At 41.5% G+C, this 17,761-nt stretch overlaps 1 long non-coding RNA gene across 1 annotated transcript in view; it reads left to right on the top strand.

Moving 5' to 3' along the window:
• The window catches only part of LOC127037517 (uncharacterized), an 82,966-nt gene that overhangs the window by 27,870 nt on the left and 37,335 nt on the right, over positions 1-17,761 (top strand). The window contains exons 2-3 of the long non-coding RNA XR_007770378.1: positions 1,678-1,773; positions 2,238-2,359. This is a non-coding gene — a long non-coding RNA (uncharacterized LOC127037517). The remainder of the gene's footprint in view (positions 1-1,677; positions 1,774-2,237; positions 2,360-17,761) is intronic.

The raw sequence follows: 17,761 nt of genomic DNA, 5'->3' as shown, positions 1-17,761 counted from the left end.
AACTTGAAATTTGTTCCTTCTGCCAACAGAAGTTAGTCCAATAAAAGATATTACTTCACCTCCCTGTCTCTGTAATATGGTATAGATTAAAACAGCCATGTAAAGAATACACACAAGAAGCCATTTATAGGACACAAGTTGTATTGGTCCTACAAAAATCGGGAACTGTGCCATATGTTCTTGAACCTCCTCTACTGGCATTTCATTAAACTCTTTGTGTGTATATGGACATCTCTCCTTTATAGAGCACTCCTATATCAGAGTATCCCTCTCTCTTTGTGTGAATTATAATTTAAACATAGGTTTTATTTTTTTTAGCATTTATGGTTAAGGGCATGATTTAAACTGAAAGTTGAAGGAAATTCTGAGGTTACATACCTTAAACCTTTCTATGCCTAGGGACTGCAGAAATCAGAATAGTGACACCACCTTACAAGTCAGACTTTGTTACCCTATAACATCTTCAGACAACTCTGTAAGACATTATTATTTAGTATTTTTATTATGGACAAAGACCCCATTGTGCTAGGTGCTGTACAATCACAAAACAAAAAGTTGGTCCCTGTCCCAAAGAGTTTATAATCTAAGTAACTCTCAACTGTTAACTCTTCCAATTTGCTGATGATATGGATTTCAATGCGGGAGCCTTTATACTGCCAGAGTGGTAAAAGGACCTTTAAGTTAAACGAGAATCAAGCATATGCATGTATAATCACACAGGCCTCTATATCTTGATACATAACATATTTTAAAGAGGAAAATGCCCGTGATATCTTGCAGAACAGGAGAATACAATTATTGAAAAAGAAATTGATGCACAAATACTTCTTGTACTGTGGAGAGAAGGAACTAGCTATCTCTCTGTTTTGACCTCAGGCAGTGTCTTTTTCTTCCTCCATCCCATATCCCTGCTATCTGAATGCAAAGTCTTGCATAAAGCAATGAAAATATGCTGATTTGGAATTACATACTACAAGAACTTTACAGCTGCGTCAAATTATCTTGGCATACATATTTTTGGGGGTATATATGAAAATGTCTTTTATCATTTAATGCGATCATATGTTTTCTGAGGGAATTGAATTAGATAAATATTTACACAAAGAATTACTATATCAAGATACAGTAGTGTGTATAAATATATTTCACCAGAGAGCTTGCAGCAGAAATCAGAAATATGGAGATTTTCAGACCTATTCACTCTTTTCCAATAGTCTGTGTCTGTTCCTTTAAGTTTTGTGGGAAGAATGTTGTCTCCAATGTCAAAATGTCTATCTGAAGAAAGGTCTTTAGTAAGCAGGTGAAAACATGCCAAGTTTTTTTTTTAAAGCTGAAGTGGCAGTGTGTAAGGACTGCTGAGGTTTACAATCAATATGGGTTTTATCAAATTCAATCGTGGGAGGGTGGAACATTTTTCAGCATTTCATATTTGACTGTATTTACATAGGAAATAATTGTGTGTGTGCCAAAAGAGATTGTCCTAAGGACTTAGAGAGCTTGCAAACTAGGTCAGCATCAAAGGCAGAAGTTCAGATTAATTGTCAAAACGTAACATAAAACTCCCTGATTCAGGTGTGTGTGAGGGAATTAGAAAAAGCCTGTTTATTTTTAAGGCATATTGAAATTTACTAATGTCACTTTTCAAATCACAAGAACTCTTCTTTTTTTTCCCATTAGACTGTAAAGGAAGTGGAGTTCAATGATACTTAACTGACCTAGGTCTCACTCAGGTAACTCAGGAGGTGCTGATGCAGATGACTACTTCGATGGAAGGTAGGAGAATATTATAACAGCATCTCCTTCCAATGAGAGTTTTGAACTCATACTACTCTGTGTGTGTGTTACTGCCCTATAACAGATGAAATGTCAGATGTGCCTAAGAGTGTGTAAGAGAAAAAGAGATACTAAACTGATAGGCTTTTGAAACATTCCTAATACGGGTAATGTCACCCACTACAGACTGCAGCCCACAAGTGATATATGATATGAACTCTAATCCTACTGTGGATAATACAGACACACATTTTAACAGCATTTTTGGTGATTAGTATTTGGAACATCTTACCAAGGGATGTAGTGGATTCTCCATTACTTGAATTCTTTCTAGATATGCTCTACTTCAATCACATGTTATTGGGCTTGGTGCAGGAATCACTGGGTGAAATTCTATGGCCTGTGAAAAAGGTCAGACTAGATGATCACAATGGTCCATTAAAATCTATAAATTCTCTTTTCAGCTCAAAAGATGGAGACCTGTGTTTTTGGAACCTAACAACTCTCATGTCTGTACAGTCTTGTAATCTGCTACCCTGTCTATCAAAACAATCAGATTACTGTTTCCGCATGGAGCTCAAACATGGTATGTTAATGTCATTCTGCACCACAAAGGTCAGAGTAGATTCCACCAGAAATCCCACTGTTATGCAACACACTGGAACAAAAATGCTGTTTGGTCTAGGAGAGGATGCATAAAGCTGGGCCCAGAGCCCATAAATTCCAAGCTTACTTCTTCAGGCCAGTTTCAATGACCATAATGATCCCTTCTGAGCTTAAAATCTGTGACTCTAGGAATAATGCAGTGGTTGCAAGTGAAGGAGAAAGAGTTATCAACATCCAAACACCCGCCACCCTCTCAGAGCCACAATAACTGAGCAATCCTCCTCCTGTTTCTTGCAGTCCCAGATGACAGTGTGTAAGGAAGTTCCTTTTAAACTCCATTGCTCCAGAGTGCCTGGGTATTCTGGATCATTTTGGAGGGGTTCTGGACCACCACGGGAACGTATGCATACATTCTGGATCGCTTTAGGAAAATGTGTTTGTGCGTGTGCATGCACGCAGGGAGATTCTGTATTGATTTGGGGAGTGTGTTGTGTGTGGATACAGAGTGGGAGTTCTGGATCATCTTAGGAGGAAGTGGAAGTTCTGGATTACCTTGGAGGTCTTTCGATCTCCTTGGAGGATCCAGTATGCTCAGGGGTAGGGATATTACAGAGCACTTGCCTTTAGATTCCTCATATATCTGAAGGTATTTCTCCCCCCATTCAGAGCGACTCAGGGCCCAATTCAGAACAGGTGTAATTTTCACATCAATAAACTGCTATAAATTGGTGCAAGAAGGTGTAAGCAGTTACAGCTTATGTGACAAAGGGGCATACGGACAGGGCTGTAGTAGGAAAAGTGTCCAACAGGAGGGTAAAAGGAGGTGTAGGATAAGGCACATGGTGGGACCTGGAGATACTCTAGCTATGTTTTTTTCCTGCTTTGGGTGATTTCCAGCTGAGCTACCAGGGAGGGTTGTACAACTGTAATGATTATTTCTATAATATGCTGTATAAATATCCTAAGACATGGCCTGATTTTTAGAGATGCTGAACACTTGCAGCTTCCATTAGCTTCAGTGGGAGCTTTGGATGCAGTGCACTTTGGAAAATCTGGCCGATAGTGTAGCATTTTGACCTTTGTGAGATCACTCGTGGCAGGGCTAGGATAAGTACCGACAAATCAAACAAAGGTATATTTACCTGTGCTCATGCTGAGTAGCCCCATAATCTGCAAGTGGCTGGGCTGGAATCAGACGACTGGTGTGCAGAGGAAGGTGCTATGCAATGTGAGTAAGGAGTAGGAGCCAACACCTTGTCCTTTAGTAAGTGACATAACATTCAGTTTATGAAATGTGGGCCTGATCCTGCAGTCCTATCGTGGGTAACCTTCCCTTCCCCCCCATCAATGGGGATGGGTTTTAGGGGCACCCCTAAGTTCTTGCACATTAAAAAAAAAATTCTAGGCCACATTCTGCAAACACTTACGAGGGGGGTGAACCGTTGATAGCCCTGGAGAGTCCCACGGAAGGCACATAGCTCAAATCCTCATGGTATTTAGGCACCTAACTCCCATTGATTTCAATGCCTTTGAGGATCTGAGCCATACCACTTACTACCCACTGGTGCTAAATGTTTGCAGAATCAAGCTGATAAATCAGACCTCTCTTCATGCCTCTCCTTTGCTGCCTCAGTCTTTACTACCACCATCCTGACCTCTCTAGCCTACTCTTCCATTTCCTTCCTCGGCTGCTGGTCCTGGATGGAATATTAATGAATCGAAGGCACCCTTAAAACTACTTTATCTTTTTCCAAAGCTGGATTTTTTGGTCTCAAGTAACTCACTGGGAGTTACTAGGCCTGGTGTTCCTCCCACACTGCTGTTATCTGAGTTTAGTTCTGTTGACGTTAATGGAGTTACTTCACGTGATGATACAAATGAGGGTGTGGTATTGTGATGGAGGCTGGGCACGCTGCCCCAGCTGAGGTACATGGGGCAGGCTGGGCCAAAGGGGCATGGGGGAAGACGGGCACACTGCTCCAGGGAAGATGCATGGGTGAGAATTAGCTGAAGGCACACAGAGACAGCCGGGCATGCTGCTCCAATGACGGTACCTGGAAGAAGTTAGCTCTGCAATTCCAGCACATTCTTATTTCCTGCTGACTAGATGCTTTTGCACGGGCAAAGGTGGGGGTGGGAGGGAGACTCAGCGGTAAAAAAGAGAAAAAAAACCCCTCTCTCTCCCCAGTTCTCCTTTCTCTTGTATTTATTTATTTATTTATGTTGTGCCGCCTGACAGCGATGATGGAACTGTCATGCTTTAGTGGCCACGGTCTCATGATCAGGCACCTGTTCTCTACAGTTTAATCTCTTTACTCCTTTTATATAGAGATTCTATATATAACCCCTAGCCAAACAAAATGTGAAGAAAAATCAAATCTAATTACATGCCATTGATTTCTTTCCAAATTTGCTTCTAATACACTTTTTGACTCCTTGATGTTTTTTTTCCCCTTCTCCTTTCCTTTCCCCACTTCCATTCATTCAGCTGCAGCCTCCTCTCCAGAAAATGAGTTTCTATATTGCCTTGCATTGGACTTGCAGGTCCGCGGAGCGTTTAGGGAATATGCAGACCGACAGGTTTTTGCTTTTAATAGGAAATAGAGATTCTCAGTGCGTTGAGGATTTTCCTAAGGCACAGGTAGGACCTTGTAGGTTTCTGAAAAATTTTTTTTTCCTTTTTAAACCTGACCTCTGCTTATGGGGTGTGCGAGGAACAGGAGCTGCTGACCATCAGCAGTTGCACTGAGCTCTGTTTATTTAACAGAATAACTTACCATGTACTTGGTGACATTACTGCTTTTAGCAATTGCGACCTGCTGTTGGTTATTCTGGGGCTCTTGTGTTGCAGGTTTGGGGGCAGTGCGTGAGGGAAGATGACATCTGATTAAATTCTACTGTGTCAGCCTTTGCAAATTATCAGTCTACTCAATGTCTATGCTAATATTTTTGCTATCTTGGATCTCGTGTTTGCCCAGCTTGTCTTTGTGCTTAGCTATGTATTTATTTATTTACTTGATCTCCGAGCAATTGAATGTGTTGCTCCAATAAAACCATTGAGAGCAGCGAGAGATACCTCTGCATTTGATAGCTGGTGAGTTTGCATGCTTGTAAAGCAGCTACTGAGGGTCTGTGACATTCACTCATCTGATCAGTCTTTTAAACCAGAACTCTCGCCGCTTGTTACATGTTAACGCAAATACATTTCAAGGAGGGGGGATGAGTATGGAAGGACAATCGAGTACGTTGTCAGTATCTCAAGTCACTCATATGGAGTTTCAGAATCTGGCTAGCATGTTTTAAATGTTCAGTAACTGCTGTAATGAAAAGAGAGAGGAGAAGGAGGTAAATATTTGAATAGCTTTAGATACAATATATTTTTTCCCCTGGCTTTCAGTTGCAATCGATCAAAAATAGTATTTGGGATGTCGATACAGTCTGTGTCAGGGTGTTTATTACTTGATTTTGAACACACCAGGGCATATTGATTTTCGCAGGGGGATAGGTGGTCTTGTGGCTACAGACCATAACTGGGAGTCAGGCAGGGTCCATGTTCTATTCCCAGCACTGCTAGGACTTCCTCTCTGTGCCACTGTTCCTCATACCTAAATTAAATGGGCTAATAATATCAATGCATCTACTGGCATGTGTGTCATAATGCTTATTTCATTACTGGATGTAGAGTGGTCTGAGATCCTCAAATGGAAGGTGCTCTGGAAGGGAAAGGGTATTGTTGCTTGTTTATTTTGAGTCTAGGATGATACTGGCTCTTCTTTGGGTCAGTAGCACCCACTCCTTGTCATATCAATTCTGGGTCCTGGAAGCTCTCACCTGGGTGCTATTTCATCTCCTTGCTCAGTCAGCGAACACTGGTTTTCACCCGTGCTTTGCTCTCCAGCTGGGTTTGCCCTTTGTGAGATGGACTCCTCTGCCCTTTGTGGTTGTCCGTGTGGAGAGGATGTATGTACGTACCAGGAGGGAGGCTTCACATTGCACATTGTGGTGTTTTGAATTCTGAGGTAATGACTGGGAATTGCTCATGATTAGTCATTCTGGAGATGGAGCTCCCTGCAGATTAAAAAAACCACACTGAACCATGACTGACTTGCAAATGCCTTTTTTCTTTCCATTCCTCATTGAATTTCAGGTCACTAGCCTTATGAGCTTCCACAGTATATAAGTAGACTTGTCTAATAAACTAGATTAGTAAACAGGCATGATATGCAGCTAGGCGAAGGCAATTCAGATGGTTGATGTAGCTTAACTTCCCAAAGCCTGATGTTATGCGTGACAATGAAAACTGCGTCAGATGGAACATGAGGCAGCGCGTCCCCTGCACCCAGCCACCCCCTCACCTGCCACCCTATATAATGCAAAGGGTACCATCGGTTCTGGTGGTGGTGGCAGGCATTTCAGTGGTTGGTGTGATACATAGGTTGCATATTCCTGTTTAAAAAGGAACAAAAAAAGAAGTCAGGTTTAAAGAATTTCCCTGCATAGCCATCCATTGCTGCATGTTTTTAAAGCCTGGATGTTGTGTTTAATCAATCCCTTGCTATTGTCTGCCAGCTGATGTGTAAGGAAAGGGCGCACAGGACCCATTTAGAAGAAATAAATAACACTGCTCCTCCTGCACAATGCAAGAGCTGTTTATTGTGGGAACTGTAAAGAGTAATGATTGTGCAAGCCTACACCGTGCTCATGTGTGCATCAGAGCTCAGTAACCCCCTCCTAACATTCTAATATTCAGGTGCTCAGAGAGTCCCAATAAATGGTGGTTGATTATACCTGGGTCCTAGCAGCTGTATTTATTTGTACTGAACAGTGGGTCTCATGGGGTATGTCTGAGTGATTTTTCCTCAATATGGCGGACCTATTAACTTTGTTCAGCAGCTGAACAGTTGGACACAGAAGTTCAGGTCACTGGGCAGCAGCTTCAGCCATAGTTTTTTCTTGAACATCAATATATTGAATATATTTTAATCTGGATGCCTGGGAACTAAATACTTTCTGGGTATAACACTGAAAACATGCCTTGTCTTAAAGGTCATGCTGTTATAGCATTACAGGAATGTTGAATTAGACCTCTTCAGAGTTCTTCACACCATCTAGCACAGGGGTCGGCAACCTTTCAGAAGTGGTGCGCCGAGTCTTCATTTATTCACTCTGATTTAAGGTTTCGCGTGCCAGTCATACATTTTAACATTTTTAGAAGATCTCTTTCTATAAGTCTATAATATATAACTAAATTATTATTGTATGTAAAGTAAATAAGGTTTTTAAAATGTTTAAGAAGCTTCATTTAAAATTAAATTAAAATGCAGAGCCCCCCGGACCGGTGGGCAGGACCCGGGCAGTGTGAGTGCCATTGAAAATCAGCTCGTGTGCTGCCTTCGGCATGCGTGCCATAGGTTGCCTACTCCGATCTAGCAAATTGCTTGGCATATGAATGAAAGGAGTTAAACTGGAGTTGCACTGGATTTTGTTTAAATATTTCTACAGAAATAACAGGCTGAAATGTTCAAACCGGGATGCCTCATGTTAGATTCCTAAATCCATATCTAGTCATATAAATATAACTGCCTGATGTTCAGAAATGCTGCACCCCATTGAATTCAATGGGAGTTAGATGCCCAGTGGCGTTTGAAAATCCCACTCGATACCTAGATGCAGTTTTACATGCCTAAATAACTTTGAAAATCTGTCCCAGTCACTTAGGAGCCTAAGTTCCAATGGGAGTTAGGTTCCTATATGGTTTAGGCACTTTTGAAGATGGGACTTTGGCTCCTATGGACACGTTTTTGAAAATGTTACTTTTTTTTTTAAAAAAAAGCCCCAAACAATCAAAAAAACCCCAACCTCATCTGCCAGTTGATCCATCATACAGTGATATGGGTGAAAAATAAAAGAGTTAAAAGCAAAAGAGACATGATTATTATTTAGCCAACTTTTTCACAAAAGTGGGTTCATTTTTACATTCATAATGAGCAGCAGGAACCCCCCCATTTTGGTTGTCGTTTTTTCACCTATTAAATATTTCACATGCTTCTAATCAACAGCTGCTACTTCTGGTGAGGCTTGTTAATTTCGGAGCAGCATTGTAACCACAAACAGTGAGAGAAGAGCAGACACTTGTTATCTAGGCAGCAGTCCATCCCAAAACTGCCTGGTCTGTGCCAGCACTTGGAGCCTGATCCAAAGCCCACTGAAATCGATGGAAATAGTCTCATTATCTTCGGTAGGCTTTGGATTAGCCTTGTGTGGTTGACACTAGGCAGCACAACCTGCGTTTAGTTAGGCTGGGAGCTAAAAAGTCAGCGAGAATGCCCAGCTGCCCAACGCCCTCAATTAAAAACCTTTTATGTTCATTACACGAGGTGGTGTTGGGGTGGAGGTTACCAAAAGGTCTCATCCCATGACTGCACCATGGTAATCTATGCAGCCTATAGTATATCTAGTCTGTTGTACCCCTGTGATAAATCAGCTATTCACCTAACACAAGAGAGGAAGACTTCTGGGCTTAAAGCAAGCTAGTATTTTCTCTCCTCACATGTGAAGGTTGGTTTCCCTGTGTGTTTTATACCTATTTTGCCTCTTGTTGTACTGCAATACTGTTAATGCTAAAAACAGGATAGGCCTGGTTAAGGAAATAACAGGGGACAAAAAAGCAGCCCCTTAGCAATTTCTAGCCAGCCAGTGTCCTTGAATTTTTTCTTACAGCTCTATATAAAACTAAACAGTTGCTCCACAGACGTTTTTAGGGACATTGTGAATACTGCAGATTTTCCGGATGTATCACAATTACAGAGACCACTGTTCTAAATGATTCAGTGCTGAGCCACCGTGAGAGTTTGCAGACCGTTTCATTGCCCTCATTTCTTACCTGGAGTCAGGTGCTCTGTGGCTTACACCTCTACTCTGCTGTCTAAAACGTAGAGATGAAGCGGATAAGAGTCCTTACTGTTTAAGGTGATGTTTACATGCCACCTTGGTGATATTTTAGCATTGCATTTAACAACCTTATAGTGTTTATATCAGTAATGGGATTCTTTTTTGTTTAACCTGTTTCTCAGAGGGGCAAAGTCTCATTAAAGATGGCGGACCTATTAACTTTGTTCAGCAGCTGAACAGTTGGGCACTGAAGCTCAGGTTACTGGGCAGCACCTTCAGCTATAGCTGAAAGACTTCCATTAGTGGAAAGGATTCCATTGACTTCAGTGGGAGTTAAATTAAGCCCCATGTGCCTAGAAGACATTGTCCATGCCACAGTTTGGCGCAATTTAGCAAGAGGTGTTCTTTCTACCCAGGAGAGACCTAGGAAATTAGGCAGAAGCTACTGCATGCCAAGTGCCCTGAGGGGCTTAAGAACAGAATAGGCGATGATATAGGTCAGGACTGAGATACACTTACATGAGGTAAGTTTTTTATAGCATTTGATCATGTTCAACCTTTCTGTTAAGTGTAGGCCCCTCAACACGTACCATATACTCATGAATACTGCAAGAAATTAAGAAGGAAAATGTGTGCTTGTGTGTTCGTGTATGTATTTGTTTACACAACAAGCCTCTTAAGTCTGTGCTGGGAGAAATATTGAGCTGAGTTCCTGTAGTTCTTTACAATATATGACTATAAGAGACTGGCCAGATTTATAGTTTAAGAAGAAATATTTAGGCCTAAGACAGTTCAGTTGTGTTAATTATGAAAATCTAAAGATAATCTATATTTAATGTCAAATTTTTGTCAAATTGACTAAAGAATGAGGAGAATATATGCATGTGATGACATTTAAATGAAGAACAAGGTTCAATTAAACTCCTAAATGTACAGTAGACTAATTGGGAGAGAATGACAAATATAGTTATCATCAGCGACTAATTAGGGACCCGCTTTAGCTTTCTTTGCTTGATTAATCTTGACTAGGTGTTAATAAGTTATGTGGGACTGGCTGTAACTTGTGAATAGACTGTTTGTTTCTCTGGGTAGTATGGCGGAAAGGTGTACATTTGAAATGTGCAAGAATTGATGTTGGGTTTTTATGTTCTTTTAAAATATTTTTTCATATGTAATTTGTCTGGTTTGTTAGGTGGGAAATATTGCAGTCATTGTGACGGGATCCCTGGGGTGCAGCCTGGAACTGTGGGACCACTGTGCCCCCTTAACGTTCTCCAGCCTGGGCTGTCCCTCACAATGCCTTGCTAGTAACAAGCAGCAAACCCCTCCAGGCGCTGTGATCACTCAGCACAACTGCATGTGGAGACCCACACCCAGCTAGATTGCATGAGTGCTCCCAGAGCCACTCATAAATCACACAGAGAATGGCACCAGCCAGATCCCCCCAGCTCCCAGCACTGTACCTCAGGAATATACTGTCTTGTACTGCTCAAGATGGGCAGTGCAAATTTATTAATTGGTTCACCACTTTATCAATGGAAAGTGGATATACACCAGCCTTTGCAACCCTGAGCAGTTTTGCCACACATTTCATACATATTCACTGGTAAAGATAAACAGTAAAACATTTTTGCAGACTACAAAAGCTAGATTTTAAATAGCAAAGAGTCCTGTGGCACCTTATAAACTAACAGACATATTGGAGCATGAGCTTTCATGGGTGAATACCCACTTCATCGGATGCATGTAGTGGAAATTTCCAGGGGCAGGTATATATATGCAAGGAAGAAGCAGGCTAGAGATAACGAGGTTAGTTCAATCAGGGAGGATGAGGCCCTCTTCTAGCAGTTGAGGTGTGAAAACCAAGGGAGGAGAAACTGCTTTTGTAGTTGGCAAGCCATTCACAGTCTTTGTTTAATCCTGAGCTGGTGGTGTCAAATTTGCAGCTGAACTGAAGCTCAGCAGTTTCGCTTTGAAGTCTGGTCCTGAAGTTTTTTTCCTGTAGGATGGTCACCTTTAGATCTGCTGTTGTGTGCCCAGGGAGGTTGAAGTGTTCTCCTACAGGTTTTTGTATATTGCCATTCCTAATATCTGATTTGTGTCCATTTATCCTTTCCCGTAGGGACTGTCCAGTTTGGCCGATGTACATAGCAGAGAGGCATTGCTGGCATATGATAGCATATATTACATTGGTGGACGTGCAGGTGAATGAACTGGTGATTATAAGATTTTAAGTGATTATAAGTGGTAGGCAAAAAGTCAGAGTTAGATAATAAAATAAAATAAAATGTAAGCACAGAGTCTAAACTCTCAACCCTATTAGACTGGGCAACACCTAGATTAAGTAGTTTTTCTCACCTCACTGGATATTGCAGTTCATAGTACACAGATTTCACCCTTGAACCTGGGCTAGTCTCCTCAATTGGAATCTTAAGTCTTCTCAGTGTCCTTGTTGCTTGCAGCATAGGTGGGGGCAGGAGAAAGACGAAGGTTACCTCCTGTGTCATGGTCTCTGTAGAGCTAGTATCTGGATGCCTCGCAAACCCACAGCATATTTTAGTGAAAACCATACAACACAATTCCATAACATCATATGCACTAAAGATGTACCTATTTAGATAGAACGGTGACTTTCAGCCGATCATAACCTTTTCCCTGATACCTCACGTGGCATGCCCTGCCTGCAGGGGAAGTTGTCTAATCTGGAGACTAATTCCATTTCCTTGGCCCACTCCTCATGCTCTCTGTAGAGACTTGTCAGTTGTGGTTTTATGGCCTGATCCAAAGCCCACTGAACTCAATGGAAAGACTCCCATCGACTACAGTGGGCTGTGGATCAGAGCCTCAGTGGTTTGTAAACCTGTCCCTTAGGAATGGGACTGGGACCATCAATTCCTTTCATATAGGCCACCAAGCTGCTGTCAGATATAAACAAATTCTCAGCTGTTACCTACCTGGGCTGGATTTGTACCAATCACCTAGAGGCAATCTCTTCTATTTCTCTTCTATACTCTTTTTGTCCTTTGATTATCTTCTCCTTAGTGCTGACTCTAACTAAGTTGAGGTTCATTGATTAAAGTTTAAAAGCAGGTTCAGTATTTTATATTCTGTTTAGAAACCTTCAAGACATATTTATAAGAATGAGAGAGGGGAGGAAATAAAGGAAATATTTGAAGCACCTGAGATATCTGAATAAATTTGTTTTTTTCTCATTTCTGGCAGAATGTTTCAGTGACACACAGGCTGTTAATGTCTCCGCATCGGACACACTGCTTGTGTCAACTTTGTTAAGCCATTGAACAATTAAATTAGGTTTGATTCCATGATAAGCCAATTCTTCGTGCATGGTGGGAGAAAAATTATATTAGCTTTTGCTTTGTTCAAGGTGAGAGAACATACCAAAAACTACCCAACTTGTAACACTAGATCAACTCTGTTGACATATCCATTGTCTCTGAGATTTACGCTCTTATCTTTTGCATTGAAAGGTAAGAATAATAGTAAAATCTTAATGCTGTGTTCTATGTATAATACTGTACATAAACGAATGACATGACATGGGAGACAGATAAATCACCATTGTATTCAGACAATAATCTGCAGGAGACAGAATAACACATGAGTTCTGCAAGCATGAATATGTGCGTGGGAAAACATGGTTTTACAGTCCAAGTTGTTTGTGTTTTTTACTAGTGTATTTATGAGGCTTTGATTTTATATATATAATCCTAAACATGCTGATCTCTGTATTTACCGGTAATGAATGACTCGTTGCAGCATAAGTCCCATTGACAGCACTGTTCCAGCATGGCTGTTGCTAGCAGATTGTAATAAAATTTCAGTGTCCAGTGTGGTCAGGGAGTGTTTTCCCTCCCAACAACTGTGCAAGCTAAAATTATGCTATGGACTATTAGACTTCCCCTCCAGGATGTCGATAGCAGGATATCTTATCATCCTTGTAACACAGTTTGTAACCATGTTAGGTGGGGATGTGAACAGTGTTGCAACTATGTGAGGCTTTAATTGTGCTAGAAAACAATTAAAAGTCTTTGTGTCTCCAGGTCAAACTCTTTCAATATCATTCCTACCATACTGAAAACTTTAGTGAGGAAAAAGAGTAGAATTCACCTGCAGTGGTTGATTACACTCTCTGTCACATGGGGTAAAAGTGACAGGCTGTCTGTTAAGGTGCCCACTGAAATGGGAAACTCATGGAGGAGGAAGGTGTATATGAAAGGGAAACAGCAAAGTTTCTTGAAAAGTCACCCTTCCTAAATATGGTGCTGCCTTCTGCTTTGTGAGTAGCCGGTGCAAATATAGCCTGATTTCACCTAGTGGAGGTGTCTTCCCCAACACCCTCCATAAAATAGTGGCCATGATCTCTGGGGGAAAAAGGGGAAACCAGGTTTTATAAATAGGAGCTCTTCTTGGAACACATTTTCAGTATGGTGTGGAGGAGGATTCCTGTGCTTTCGAGAATGCTTTTTGGTTTGTCACCCAAAAGAAGATGATTCCTGACTTGCTCAAACTGCAAGATCTCCACCTGAATCCAGATTTTGAGCAGCCCAGAGTTTGTGTGTGTTAAGATCTTAGTAGTGCTTTTTATCTGAAGGATTCGGTCATTTTTATGAAAAACAGGAGGCCACTCATGATTTGTAAATGGAAAGGCACAGAGTACAAGTATTTAAATCCATAAGGAATCATCCTGTTCCTCACGCAATGGAAATGCTATTTCATATGTTTTCTAAAAGGAAGGAGCTGAATTTTAATTCCTATTCCTTACCTTTCCTAGACAAGGCATTCTCCTCCTATCCTACTCCTTTCTTGGCTCAGTCCGCTTGCTTTTTTATCCTGTTCCAGAAACTCACCCTTTGTTTCCTGTGGGAGTTATCATTAATATGGCTTCTTCAGCTCAGACTGGCTGTGGGGAAAGCCAGTAGTACCAAGAGCTGGTGTTCTAGTCACAGCCAGCAGGAGTCGCTGGGGTCCACGCCACAGACCACCCTCATTGTGAGGGAATCACCTGCATTGCTGTGTGCAATTTCCACTGGTCTGGAGTCTGAGTCCAAACCTTCCCTTTTCACATCTACAAATCCTCATGTTGACAGGACAGACTGATGCCCGAAGAGACCCCAGACTTCACTATATGTTTGTAGGGCTTCATTCAGGTGTGTGAAGCGTCGCGTTTAGGTTCTCAGGCAGAAGGTATTAGAGAAGTGCCAGACATTGTAACGAATCCGTGACCACTTAGGACCTTCACTACGCTGCACCACATGGCCACTTCCCCTGCTTCAAAAGTACAAGCATCTACCACTGGAGCTTGGGGAGATCCTTGGTTAGCAGTATGAGGACTGTGACCCAGGTGAATGGCTCCAATTCCACTCAGCAGCGGGCCCACCAGCCTTTTCATTGGAGTATTATACTATCATTGGGAAGCAGTAGCAGTATGTTTTAGAGCAGCTATATGAGCAAGGTTGCAACTTATATTTTCAGTAGCTTCCTCGGGTTGCGATTGGGCCTTTCTATCCCTTTTCTCAGTGAAAAAGAAAAAACCAACATTCTGTTTCTTGCTTGCACAGAAAGCAGGATCAGCCCCTCTCCCACCATGTCTGCTCGGACTCCATAAGCGTGGATTCATGCTTCTGGGCCAGGATGCTGAGTAGATGTAAACTGGTGCATCTCCGCTGAAGTCGATTGACACGAGCTGAGGATGTGACTGCTGTATGTAGTGAAAGAAACAAGTGATCTTACCAATACTAGTCAGGCCTGATCTCTCTCTCAGGCCTTGTCAATACCTCTTTGATTATACCAGTATAATTAAAGCAGTACAACTCTCCCAGTGTGGATCTAGTTATACCAGTATAAACTGCGTTTATATCAAGGTAGCTTATTCCATGCATGGGAAGGGTAATAAGCGATAGTGGTATACGGCATCTTTATACCAGTGTAACTGCATCCACAATTGGACCAGTATAACTATATTGGTAAAAAAAACCCAACAATCCCACAGCATACACCCCCTCAACTGACAGTTATACCAGTACAAAATCTGTATATAGACCAATCTCATTTCCCTGCTGCCCTTATGACAATGGTTACATCATGTCAGATAAGACTGGGGTTAGATCTTTAAATCCCCTATATTTTTAAATCTTACAAGAACCTGTGCTTTGGTATCAGGTATAATTCAACAGAGAAATTTGGCTATTTTATTTTATTTTATTTTATTTTATTGTTAGTTAATAGAGGCTGGGTCCACTTTTCACTTCCCCTCCCACCTTCATCACGTCCATCATCACTTCACTACCCTCCTTGTCCTTAGCATTTATTCCTTAGGAACTTGCAGAGCCACGAGGAGGGGAAGGGGAATAATGTTTTTTTATTAAAAAAAAATTTAAATCCTGTGTATTGCTTCAACGTGTTTCTCAAATGTCTTCAGTTCTCCCCACCCCCTTCCCTCTCTCCTTTGCTGGCAAGGAGAAGATGCGTCTGACAGATCTAATGCTGTTTTTCTCAGAAACAATTCAAACCGGTGGTAAGAGAGCAAATCCATTACCGTGTGGAGGATGAACTTAGCTCAGTCACCATGGAAACACTGGCCAGGCAATAGTGCCATTCTCGTGTGCAGAAGTCCCGTTGACCTCACTTAGAATTATTACCTTTAGCCAAATAAAATAATTTGTGTTAATAAAGAGACCATTTTCCCTCGGCTTCCAAGCGAGCCTTCCCCAGAAGGCAGAGTGACTCCTTAATTACACTTTTACTGCAAAGTGATTAATGTTCAATATGTGATACTCCGTTTAAATAAGTCACTTATTAACACCTTTAATATGTTTTAATTTTTTTCCTTCTCTGTCAAATTAGCAGGCCAAGCTTATGGACTGTAGTGTAGGCGTCCATGTCTGCATCTCGCACTGAGGAAATAGTTAACGCAAAGCACTAGGTGGCGCTGTTATATAAGTCAATATCCCTTTTGCGGGCTGGCATTAGAGGCTGGAACAGAAGCAGCTGCTCAGCAGGGTGGGATTGGTAAGGAAGGGCAATGTTCTGCTTTGTATCTCACAACATCAGGCTGCAAAAATGTATCCAGACCTGCACCATATCCCTTTTATTAGGTGACCAGAACGCCCATCTCTGGTCAAAGCGCTGTAAGAATCTCCAAGCTACCCCTGCCTGAGCTGAATGATTTTAAAGACCAGAAGGCCAGTATTTAAAAACAACAATACAAACGACCCATACTCAAAACCGCTATAATCCTGGACACTAAACCAAATGCATTAAAATGGGCATTAAAATAGAAATGTTGAGTGGAAAGAACCGAATTTCCACTGAAAAGGACAAACAATAGCCATCTGAAAATAGTAAGTCATCTTCCATGCACCATTGTTGTTTTCTACCATGAGGGCTTCATAGGGGGATGATCTGTAATAAGTGGAGGGAGAATTAGACTTGGAATGTTGGTGACTGTGCTGGCTAGAGGATTAGGAAAATCCAAAGGAGTGATGGGAATGTCAATGACAACCGATGAAAGGTTAAAGCAGGACAGGCAGTAAGATAACAGGTGATGGGTATGTAGGCAAGAGCATGTATTGAGTAGCATAGGGATGACTGAAGGGGATATGGGGTTAGTGTCGCAGGAAGAGGATGTAAAGTGAAATGACAAAATACTGAGTGCCTGAGAGAGAAATTAGAAAAGATACGCCTGTCATGTCATCCTGGGCTGGGCTGATAGGAGATGCATTCAGTTACTTTGGGATCTCAATGAATCATTTGAAGGATATGTTCCCCGGGGCAAGGACTGTGTTTTCCTATGCATTTGTACAACACGTAGCCTGATGGGGCCCTGATCCTGACTGAGGCCTCTGGTCAGCACTGTAATATAAATGTTAAATATTAGTACTCAAAAGCATAATCAATGCAGACATGAATGTGGGAACAGGAATGAAACATGCACAGTCTTTCTTAAGACAGAAATTCATTCTAGTCCAGTGTAAGTCAAAAGTAAGTGGAGTTATATGTGTTCATTCAGAGTCAGTGAGCTGGGAAAATCAGGCCCAGAGTGTTTACAGGGAACCGAGCTTTAGAAACCAATACCCTGATTCTGCTTTCACACTGGTTTTGCACCACTGAAGAGCCATTGTCCAGATCAGGGCACACACTGGCGTCAGTGAGAGCACAATCACACTTTTCAGTGCAAATTAAAAAGGAGGCAAATAACATTTGGTATTACTCACCAAAACACGGGAATAAAATTCTCACTTAAAGTTGTTTATTATTTTAAAATTCTTTCTTTACTAAAGTACCTACTGAATAGCAGTTCAGATTGGTTCATTTCCTCACTATCAGCAAACTCCATTCCCTTTTCTGTGTATAATAAGGAGAGATGGTCATGTTGGCCAAACTGAGAAACACACTGTAGCAAGGCAAAAATACTAAGCAAACTCAGATGAAAAACCCAGTGTTTGTTCTTTCACTGATAGCTATTGCTATC

Source organism: Gopherus flavomarginatus, chromosome 19 (assembly GCF_025201925.1).
Source record: "Gopherus flavomarginatus isolate rGopFla2 chromosome 19, rGopFla2.mat.asm, whole genome shotgun sequence".
NCBI lineage: Eukaryota > Metazoa > Chordata > Testudines > Testudinidae > Gopherus > Gopherus flavomarginatus.
The sequence above is the reverse complement of the archived record's forward strand: the minus strand, read 5'-3'. Positions and strand labels throughout refer to the sequence as shown.